Genomic DNA, 10,606 nt, shown 5'->3' on the forward strand with positions numbered 1-10,606 from the left:
CAGCCCATTAGATTTCTCACAGGTTCGTTCCATCTTCATTCCAGGCCATTCATTGCTCCCACCTTCCAGTGCCCCATCCCCATCAGTGAGAGTTGGGGAAAAACATTCTTCACCACCAAAGTTCCCTTACTACTCTTGGAGGCTTCTGTGCCCTTCTCACTGTGGAGGCCACAGCCACGGTTGGGGGTGGCCACTCCCCTGCCTAGCCCCCACCTGTGCTCCCTGGCTCTTCCTCTGTCTCTTTGGCTTCTTTCTTCCCCACTTTGGCTGTGTTTTCCTCTCTGTTTTGTATCTGTCTTCCTCCCACCTGTGCCTGTCTCTCTTTTTCTCCTTCTCTCATGCTGCCTCCCCTTCTCTCCTCAGTGCTTCTCATTTTCTTTCTTTGTCTGCCCTTCTACTTCTGTGTCCACTCTGCTTTTGCCCTTTTCTCTTTTGCTTTCCCCAGCATGCAGAATATGGCAGCATGAAAGCAACAGCCAAAAGGGGTCTGAGACTGTAGACCCCTGCCACTTCACCCCACCCTGCCCCAGGGCTGCCAGGTGTCTCTGGGGAATGCACACATTTTCCAGAGCTTAGAGCCACACAGAAGCAGAGGCGGGACAGGTGTTTCTGGTTCAGCAGGTTCTGCCTGGCAGGGCTGACTAAGGGCAAGGCCTTAATTAGAAATGCTGGCTGGGAGAGAAGGGAAGGTGTTATTACCTGGGAAGAGTGGTAGGTGGGGGTGGGAGGTCCTGTGAGGTGTGGCAGGGACTTCTGAGGGACTTTCTGCAGAGGCTAGAGTAAGAAGTGCCTCCCCATGGTAGGGAGCTGGTAGTTCCTTCTCAGGGTGTCTGGGAGCCCTTTGGTACCCAAGAGTGATGCAGCTGTCTGTATGTGCGGCGAGCTGGGAAATTTCTTAACTCATCCTCCAGGCTCAGCTTGTTGAGTTCCTTCTGCTCAGAATCCATCTCTTGAGGCCCCCAAATTAGGATTCTCCTATTTGGTTCTTCTTTGGCACTCTGTTCATTGGTAATTATTTTTTACATAATTATAAATCCGTGTGTGTACCCATGTGTATATATGTTTTATATGGTCTGACTGACCCACTAAATTATGAGTTATGAGAGTGGGGATCATGTTTCCCCCATTCATGTCTGTATCTCCTCCTAGTGCATAGTAAGTGCTTGGTAAACATTTTAGACATGCAGAATTCCAAGGGGGAACAAGTGCTGTGATTGTTTAATGACTTGTCTTGGAGCAAGTGGCAAGTGTTTGGTCTCTCCTGGACGGGGTCCCTTCCACTGGCTCATCACACGGAGGGTGGGAGAGGGGGAAGGAGCCAGGGTGTGAAGATGGGGGGATCAGAAGGAAACTGACCTGGGGTCAAACCAGATCACAACAGAGCCACAGAGTGGACACCCACACATGGATAATTGAGATAGCTGAGTGCCTACTAGTATTCAGTGGTCTTTTCTTTATGCAGTTGGGCACATGATATACATGATTTCATTTAATCTTCAAGACAGCTCTGTAGGGCTCTTTGACAGCTGAGGAAACTGAGGCTGGGCTTGGAGAGATTATGTCACCTTCCTGTTTTTAATTTTTTTGATTTTTGATTTTTTTAATTTTATTTTTTAAATTTACATCCAAATTAGCATATAGTGCAACAATGATTTCAGGAGTAGATTCCTCAATGTCCCTTACCCACTTAGCCCATCCCCCCTCCCAGTAACCCTCTGTTTGTTCTCCATATTTAAGAGTCTCTTATGTTGTCCCCCTCCCTGTTTTTATATTATTTTTGCTTCCCTTCCCTTATGTTCATCTGTTTTGTATCTTAAAGTCCTCATATGAGTGAAGTCATATGATATTTGTCTTTGACTGACTAATTTTGCTTAGCATAATACCCTCTAGTTCCATTCATGTAGTTGCAAATGGCAAGATTTTATTCCTTTTGATTCCCAAGTAATACTCTATTGTATATATATACCACATCTTCTTTATCCATTCATCCATCGATGGACATTTGGGCTCTTTCCATACTTTGGCTATTGTTGGTAGTGCTGCTATAAACATTTGGGTGCATGTGTCCCTTTGAAACAGCACACCTGTGTCCCATGGATAAATGCCTAGTAGTGCAATTGTTGGGTCATAGGGTAGTTCTATTTTTAGTTTTTTGAGGAACCTCCATACTGTTTTCCAGAGTGGCTGCACCAGCTTGCATTCCCACCAGCAATGCAAAAGAGATCTATGTCACCTTTGTAAAGTCACATAGCTAGTGCATGCCAGCACTGAGGTGAGTTTCTGTTCTCCAGGTTGTTCCCTAGGTTGCTCACATTCCTTTTACAATGGGTAGAAAAAATACCCAGGGATCCCTTACTCAGACAAAGTTCACTGGACCAATTACTTCCCTTGATCCAACAATATTCTTTAATTTATAAGGTGATACCTGCAAAATCCTGTGTAAATGGTGTAGTTCTGAATCCATGTTGTAATAGTGACAGCATCGGCAAACAACGAAACAAACAAACAGACTCATATACAGAGAACAAACTGGTAGTTGCCAGAGGGGAGTTTGGTGGGGGGGATTGGTGAAATAGATAAAGGGGATTAAAAGGTACAAACTTCCTGTTATAAAATAAATAAGTCACAGAGATGAGAATACAGCATAAGGAATATAGTCAGTAATATTGTAATAACATGTGGTGACAGATGTTGACTACACTTACTGTGGAGAGCACTGAGTAATGTACAGATTGTTGAATCACTGTCTTGTACACCCAAAACTCATATAGCATTGCATGTCAATTATACTTCTATAAAAATAATATTAGCAATGCATTCCAAGGCTGCCTTTTGGTTACACTGTCTGTCCCACTGGCCCAGTGGATCCTTCTATCACAACTGCCTCTAACCTACTTCTTGCCCTCACCAGGCCCATTTTTCAACCTAAGTGTGGGACTCCAGTTTGTCCTGATTTAGTGTTAAAGAAGTATTTCCTCATAGTTAAAATCTGTTGAAATCTTTTGGATTTTTATTTCATCATTGTCTATGAGTCATAGCTCCTTCTTCTTCAGCATTTTATTCAAATCCTTCATGGTCACCTCCCAGACATCCACAGGCGTTGGACAACCAGATCCAGGCACTCCTACATACATTGCCCCATTTGACCTCTGCAAAAAGGTGCAAGGAGGGCACTGTGCTCCCATTTCCCAGATGAATAACTGAGGAGATGTGGTCAAGGACCTAGATTGAGGTCCCTTTCCCTGTACCACCATTGCCTTGTATAGAAATCTACCTTGAGGATGCTAATCATCTGCTAGTCACAAATCTCTGCTATTTGTTGCAGAAACTACAAATATGATAGCAAGTGCTATTGATCATTCACTCCCTATAATTCTGCAAGTGCTAAAGGGAGACACAAATTGTGGCTAAAGTGTGTGTGTGTGAGGTGTGCTCTGTGTAGTTTGTGTGGTGTGTGGGGGGTGGGTGTGTGGATGTGGATGTGTGTGATATGTGTGTGGTGCATATGTGTGTGTGGTGTCTGTGGTATATATGTGTGTGTGGTGTATGTAGGTCTGTGTGTGTGTGTGGTATATATGTGTGTATGGTGTGTGTAGTGTATGTGTGGTGTGTGTATGTGTTGTGTATATGTGTGTGTGGTATGTGTGTGGTACATATGTGTGGTGTGTGTGTGGTGTGTATATGTGTGGTGTATATGTGTGTGTGTTGTATGTGTGGTGGTGTGTGTATGATACATATGTGTTTTGTGTGTTGTATCTGTGTGGTGTGTGGTATGTGTGTGTGGAGTATGTGTGGTGTATATGTGGGTGTGTGTGGGTATGTGTGGTGTGTATGTGTGTGTGCGGTGTGACAATGCCATTTTTCATTCCTATCAATTAGTCCATTTCATTATGGAGCACCCATAGACATTACTTCACATTATATCAGTATTCTTATGAACTCCAGATATGGAATTTTTATTCTTGTTTTTTACTAAATTTAACTCCATTCTTAACTATTCTCCCTTCTTCTCTGATGTCATGAGATGTCATGAGATGTCTGATGTCATGATGTCATGAGATTCATGTATGCATCTTCTGGTATGTATTAGGTGTGCATCTTCTGGTCTGGTGGCCATGGATCTGGATGTGGCCCCTTAACTCTTCAAGTTGTCTTTGGGCATTCCAGCCTGTTACTGACCCAGGCACACAGGGAATAGTGTATGTATATATAGTAAGCCAGATATGACAGGTCCAAGGACTTTTCTGAGTGATGTGTAGCTTGTGGAGGGTGGATAGAGCTTCATGATCTGTAGACTTCTGGTGTTTGAGGAAATTAAAGGTACATGGCTACTTAAAATCAGAGAATCTTGGTTTGGATTCTAGCCCAGTGAAGCCAAGGATACTTGTTGAACTCTTTCGCTTTGTTATTCTGTCAAATTTAGGTAATGAAATTCTCTGGGCTGGTATTTAAAAGGGAAAAGAGGAAGAACTTGCAATGTTACAACTAAGCAGAAGTATAAAATACCACATATTCTCACACTTGAGTAACCTAACTTATGGAAGTTTTCATCTGGAGATAGGAGCAGGGGAGATACACTAAGGAAGTGACATGAGTTGAGACAGGGTCCTACTGGTCATGGGCTGTGGTTCTCAGGGCCTTCTCTGTCTGGAATGTTCTCCCACACCCCCTTCCATTTTTTTTGCCTGGCCAATTTCTATACATTCTTTAGTTCCTGGTCTAAACATCATGTCTTCAGAGAGGAAATCTCCCCCTACCATCCACTAACCACATACTCTTTCAGAACTTGCTGCTTTCCAACACTGCTTGATTTGGAACTATATCTTTTTTTTTTTTTTTAATTTTTTTAAAGTTTATTTATTTTTGAGAAAGAGAGTGAGTGACTGAGTGCCAGTGGGGGAGGGGCAGAGAGAGGGAGAGAGAGAGAGAGAGAGAGAAGGAGACACAGAATCCGAAGCAGGCTCCAGGCTCTTCTGAGCTGTCAGCAGAGAGCCCGACGCAGGGCTCGAATCCACGAGCTGTGAGATCATGACCTGAGCCAAAGTTGGACACTCAACCAACAGAACCACTCAGGTGCCCCAGGAACTATATCTTTAATTCTGCGATTTTCATTTTATAACTGTTTTCCTCACTAGACATTAGATTTATGAGGCCAGGGACCTCCCCAGTGTATCCCTAGCTCCTGAGATGGTGTCAGGTACAGTAGCACATAATGGCAGCACAACACATATTTGTGGAATGAATGAATATCCTTGGTATCTTCTCTGCAGCAGTGGGGTTGAATTAGGTTACCCAGGTATTTTCCAGTTATAGGGGTCCCAGTGTGTGCTCTGACTCCCTTAGATGTTAGGGTAGAAAGTGGGTGAAGAAACAAAGCAGAAGGGAGCTAGAATCCTGTCCCAGTGTGACCAGGAGAGGGTGCAGGTGGGCTGGCTTCCTGGCCGGGCCTGTGGTGGGGGGGGAGTGTATGCAAGCCCTGGTGGGTGTGGAGTTGGAGCACCTGAGGCCAGCACATGGGTCCTGGCAGGCACAGGCACAGGGAGGAAGGGAGAATGGTAGGAGACGCGTGCAGACCTGTTGGGGCACTTGCTGCAAGGGCGTATCACGGTGATCTCGTGTCGGCATCTTGTACTTGTGGCCACAAAACTTCTTGGCACATCAGATGACCAGTGGCAAGGTGGCCTGTCCTGAGATGGAGGTCACAGAGGAGCCCTGCCCGCCATCCTGATAGGTTCCCAGCACTGCCCTGGGGCAAATCTGCTTGCTTTAGTTGGCTTCTGCTTCCTGGGCCCTCACAAACAGCCCCACATTCCACTTCCTTCTCCAGGCTTCCCTCCCCACCCTCTTACTCTCACCTTCCTGCAACCTTGCAAATATGCCTGCAACCCCATTCCCAAAGTTCTCTTCACATCAGTCTCTGGGGGGGAGAGACTTCCGTTAAGGTCCAACTTCCGTTAAGGTCCAACTTCTACACCTTCCCTTGATTTCCTGCTGCACTCCTTTGGGATCTGCCTTTTTAACTTATCACTTTACCTCCCAAATTTACATTTATAGCCAAAACATCTATTTTGAGCAAAAGTTCCAATTCTAAATCTGTGCTTTTTTCCATTTGGATATCTAATGGCATCATAAACATTCATGCCTGAAACCGAGCTCCGGATAGAACTTCTAAAACAGCTCCTTCCAGTCTTCCCCAGCTCAGTAAAGGGAAATACCATGCTTCTAGTTGCTCAGGGCAAATCCCTTGGGCAACCCCTTCCTTTCTCTCATTTTCTTCATCTGTCTGATTCTACCTTCAAAGTGCATTCAGCATTCAGCCACTTGTCAGCACCTCCTTTACTGCCACTCTGGTTCAGGTCACCACCATCTGTCACTTGAAATGATGCGCTGGTCTCCTAATTGATCTGCTAAATATGCTGTCCTCAGCCCTGGAACCTATTCTCAATACATAAGCCAGAGAGATCTATTAAAATCCAAGTCAGATCACAATTCTCCTCTACTCAGAACCCTCTGATGGTTTCCCATTTCGCTCAGAGTAAGAGCCCAAGTTCTTATAGGCCTCAAAGATCTTACACAAACTGGCTCCTTGTTTTGCTTCCAGCTACCTCTGCTACTACCTCTCCTCTCTTTCACTTCACTCCAGCCTTACTGGCCTCCTCCACCGCACACACACACACACACACACACACACACACACGCATGCGCACACACACACACACACACACACACTCAGTGATGCTGTTTCATCCATTTGTAATACAGTTAGATTTAAAAATTACATTATGCATTCTATTTTGGAATTTTTCTTTCCTCCTAAATTATTTTTTTTTAATTGCATACACTTAGGATCATTCTTGCTAACATAAAGTTCAAAGGGTTTTGACAAAGCACAAGTGCAGTATTGCACAGAATAGTTTCACTTCTCTCCAAATCCTCTCTGGTTCACCTACTCAACCCTCTCCTCAAACCCTGAACCCCTGACAACCACTGATCTTTTTACTATCTCTATAGTTTTGCCTTTTTCAAAATGCCATATAACTAGAATCATACAGTAGACAGCCCTTTCAGACTAGCTTTTTCCCCTTATCAGTATGCATTTAAGAGCCACCCAAGCCCATTTCTTTTTAACTGATGAATAACTGATGTACCACAGGTGACATAGCCACCTATCAAAGGGCATCTTGGTTGCTTTTGGTTTTTAGAGATTATGGATAAAACTGCTATAAGTTTTTGTTTGTACATAAGTTTTCAAATCAGTTGGATAGGTCCCTAGAAGCATGACTGCTAGCTAATATGTATTTAACTGTATTTAACTTTGTGAGATTATTATCTTCCAAAAGAGTTATACTATTTTGTGTTTCTAAAGCATTCAGCAGTGAATGAAAGTGCCTGTTGCTCCTCATCCTCTCCAGCTCAGTTTTTTTTCAGATTCTAGGCATCCCAATAGATATGTAGTAGTATCTCATCACTGTTTTAGTTTGCAATTCCTTAATGATAGATAGTGATCCCTTTCTGAGCTCCAGATCCATTTGTGCAATGGACTGAGAGCAATGACCGTCCTAGCTCTCACGTGTCCAGCAGTGAATGTACCTCGTTTCCCCCCAAAGCCTTTCCAAGGTGGAAAACTCCATGGCTCTCTTTCCTCCTCCTCTTCATCCACACCAAGTATGGAAGGCAGTACTGATACTGGCTCAGGACTTATAGTTTGGAGCTGGACTGACACTGAAGCCACATCTAAGCCCCAAGGTTATTATGAGGACTGCACGAGATAATGCAGATGAAGTGCTTACAAGCAATTAGCTGTAGTCTTCTGGTCATGAGCTAAGAAATGTCTCCTGACTCTAATCTCTCCTTTCCTTTCCCATGCCTCAGTTAATTCCATCATTTCTCAGCCAAGTACTTCATTAGTCCCATTATTGCCTCTTCATTTTTCAGAGTGCTGATGATGCAACCTTTCTTAAAACAAAGAAAGCAGTCAATCAAACAAACAAACAAAAAAGCCTGATCTGTCAGGCTCTTGTTGGGTTCTTGTTACTCATAGTATGATATGAAAACTTCTTATCTTGGGATACTGGGCATTTCATTCTCTGCTCTCAGATCTCCCTCCCTTCCTTCCTCATTCCCTTGATTCTCTCTTATCTGAGCCAACACACCTCTTCCCTGAATATACCAGACCCATTCTCAGGTCTGCCTTTGAACATGCTGTTCCATCTCCTTGGGTGTTCCTTCCCTTGCTCCTCTGCCTGATAACCTGATGGCACTTAAAAACCCAGCACAAACATCACATCTTCTATTTATCCTTCCTCCATCCTCTAAGACAGAGGTCCTTGATTTGAGACCCTGGAAACTCTTGCTTTTCATTCTGTGTTAGGATTTTGCCTTATTTCCCAATATCACCTGTGAAGTTGTGGGCTTTGAGGAGGGTGACATTCTGTATTATTTTGAGATGATCCTCCAGCCTATAAGGGATCAATAAACATCTGTGGCATGGTTCATAAACTAATGGTATTGTTATCTATTTGCTTTCCCACTAGAAGTTTAGTTCCAGAAGGGCTAGGACCTGTGTCCATCTACCTTTGTGTCTTCAAGGTCGAACCCATTCCTGAATGTGGTAGTTGCTTAATAGCTTGTGTGAGTGAGCAAGAAAGTGAGAAAATGAGCTCATGAATAAGGGCAAAAGGATGCCCTCAGGTTACAGTTGCATGGATGATCCTAGAGTGTGAGGGGCTCAGGCTGAGTTAGATCCCAGCAAAAGATCTGGGAGTCTGCTGGAGGTTCCTTGAAGCAGAATTGCCTTAGTCCGTGGGAATGTCTTCCTGATTTTTCCCTCCAACCCCTGTCCCCCATCCATTCCTCCTCTACCATGATGGGGTTTTGCTTGATCCTAAGGTGATGTTAAAATAGACAACATAAATAATAGAAATAAAAATATGCTTGGTGTCTTAAGATAGATTAATCTCTTGGAACCTCAGTTTCTTCATCTGCATCTAAAAGATAGTTACTGTGGGAAATTCATTCTGTTTACAACAGTGATGGAATGACAATCCTTTTAGTAGTATGAAAATGTTTGTTGGTCTTAATTAACGCATTTTGTTTCTCTTAATATTTTGGTATTTTCTTTAAAATGCAAGTGGCTTCAGAAAGGTGATGACCAAGTGGGTCTCAATAAATGCCAATGAGGAGTCCAAGATGGCCCAGCTACTAAGGGAACAGGAAAACAAGCCCATCTGACTTCAAAGCCAGTGTACTTTTTTCTAGTCTGATGTCCAGTAGAGATACAGGGGTACTCTACCACTCTCTTGCGGAACCTATGACAAAGACCAACAAGCCCTTGTCAGAAAATACCACAAGGGTACCTGTAAAGTGTTGAATGTAGGAAAACACTTGCAGGTCTAGGAAGGAAACGTCCAAACTTTGGCTCCAAATGACATATAGAGAAGGTGCAGGGCTGCTGCTTATTAGTAGGAGGCAGGAGAGTCTGTGCTCACCAGTGTGGGATGCAGGAAGCAGGAGCACTGAGTCAGGGACTCTCAAGTAGGTTGATATCATAAAGCAGTATCAATGACTTCCATCTTGATAGGGATTTATAGCTAAGAGTGCCATGGCAGTCATGTGAGATGGACTTTATTGCCCCTATTTTACAGAGACTCAGATAGGTTGAGTGGTCTAAGGCCAAACAGGCTTACAAACCTTGTGTCCCCACATCCAATTATTTTACTGCACATCTTGGGCTCTTTCTGGCACATTGCACTGGTAGGTCAAACAATTTTAAACACACACACACGAATATTGTGAGACTTTCCAGCAACAGGGAAATCCCCAGCTTGAAATGCTTTCTTCAGGAGCAGAGAGAGTAGATTTTTTCAAAAACAATGATTTATTTCATTTTATTTTAGGGGTTTTTGGCTTAAATTTTTCAGTTTTTAAATTTATTTAAATTTTGATTAGCACACAGTGCAGTATTGGTTTCAGGAGTAGAATTCAGTGATTCATCCCTAACATACAACACCCAGTGTTCATCACAAGTGCCCTCCTTAATACCCATCATCCATCTAGCCTATCTCCCACCTACATACCTCCATCAACCCTTAGTTTGTTCTCTATTGTTAGGAGTCTCTTGTGGTTTATTTCCTCCTCTTCTCTTTTTGCCCCTTCCCTTATGTTCATCTGTTTTGTTTCTTAAATTCCGTACATGAGTGAAATCATGTATTTGTCTTTCTATGATTCACTTATTTCACTTAATACATTCTAGCTCCATCCACATAGTTGCAAATGGCAAGATAGATTCTTTTTGATGGCTGAGTAATATTCCATTATATATATATATATATATATATATATATATATATATATTCCATTATATGGTAAGTTTGAAGGAAACTGTCAAGGTGCTGCTGCTTCTTCTGGGTCTGGCTGCAGAATTTAGAGAAAGCTTTTGTTTATGTATTTATCAAATAAGTGCTAGTTACCTACTGAGTAGTCAAAAACTCTATGTCTTGGTCATCTTGGGCTAAATACCATAGACTGTGAGGTTTAAACAACAGATAATTATTTTCTCATAGTTCTGGAGTCTGGCCATCCTGGATCAGGATGCCAGCAGCATTGG

Source organism: Neofelis nebulosa, chromosome 2 (assembly GCF_028018385.1).
Source record: "Neofelis nebulosa isolate mNeoNeb1 chromosome 2, mNeoNeb1.pri, whole genome shotgun sequence".
NCBI lineage: Eukaryota > Metazoa > Chordata > Mammalia > Carnivora > Felidae > Neofelis > Neofelis nebulosa.